Source organism: Leptonychotes weddellii, chromosome 11 (genome assembly GCF_054177405.1).
Source record: "Leptonychotes weddellii isolate Sample4059 chromosome 11, ASM5417740v2, whole genome shotgun sequence".
Lineage (NCBI taxonomy): Eukaryota > Metazoa > Chordata > Mammalia > Carnivora > Phocidae > Leptonychotes > Leptonychotes weddellii.
Genome location: NC_138379.1, coordinates 53,368,592 through 53,369,861, shown reverse-complemented (window position 1 = coordinate 53,369,861; position 1,270 = coordinate 53,368,592). Strand labels below are relative to the sequence as shown.

Here is a 1,270-nt window from a genome sequence, read left to right as displayed (position 1 = left end):
GGACTCCAGGACCATGACCTGAGCCGAAGGCAGTCGCTTAACCGACTGAGCCACCCAGGCGCCCCCTCCTGACAATTCTTAATGGAATATGGTTGGTTTCTGCATTTTAAAGATGAGGTAAAACTGGCCTCAAAAGATAAGGTGACTGTGCAAGTTTATATAGCTAGGGAGGGGAAGAGCTAGAAGTAGTACTCTCTGAGTCCAAGGCCTCGCTCTTAATCACTAAGCTTTACCGCCCCTTGAAGTGCAGTCTGCTAGTCCATAAAAAGAGATAGAATTATCGTTAACAAGCATTACTTGCAATGTTAAATAAAGTAGTTCAGGTGAAAGTACCAAATTGTAAATCGCCACCACACTCTCGATGCCACTCTCACCACCACCACCACGAACATCACAGTCAACGCTGCCCTCACCATCCCCTCCGCTACTACTCTCCCCTCCTTTACCACAGGCTCCGCCATCGTGAACGCAGCTGCCAGCACCCCCACCGCACCTGCACCAACACCGAACTGTCATCAGCACCACAGCTGTCATCACGCTCACGACCACTACTCCCGCCACCGCTAGCACCATGACGGCCAGGACCCCGCGGCTGCTACCCCCGGCACCTCTAGTCATGTGCTCCACCTGGCTCACACCAACTCATCAAATACGACTGAGAACCCCCTTCAACTCTGCTTGCACTGATACCACAGTGCAAACTCAAAACAGGCCGTGGTAGGGGTACTTATCCCCTGAAAATTAGGAAATACTACAGACCAGTGGTGTTCATCCCCCAACACACCAGGAATCCCCATGCCACCAACGCCACCATACCAGTACCACCATCATTACTACGAGCCTCCTTCCAGGACCACTGCCATCCTGTCGTTCTCAGTGTTTTCAACCCGTGGTAATTATTACCGCCTGGAAGACGACACTTAATTTTTTTTTCCTTAGATGAATCGGCATGTCATTGCGGCGATTATTTATGTGGTTATGCATTAGAAAATAATGTAAATTTGGCCTTGGTACAGGAGCCTACTATGTAAGAGCATGATGGAACATGGGGTGGGAGTGGGGCGAGGGGACATCCTCCAAGCTCAACATCCTTCTGGGCTATAAAACGTGCTGTGAGGTTTTGCCAGATTTATTGGACAGGCAAAGTCTATCCACACCAAATCCATTAACACAATCCTGCTGGCACTCCATTATTGTCACATCAGTTAGGCTGCGGATGGCTCGAAATACATTCATCTCTAGGAATAAGAGAGAGTGGTGGTAAAGCTGG

The 1,270-nt window shown here is 49.5% G+C and overlaps 1 pseudogene; it reads right to left on the bottom strand.

Annotated features, from left to right (window-relative positions):
* LOC102729800 (large ribosomal subunit protein eL15 pseudogene) overlaps positions 1–573 on the bottom strand; it is a 58,936-nt pseudogene extending 58,363 nt beyond the window's left edge.
* Positions 574–1,270: the final 697 nt, after the last annotated feature.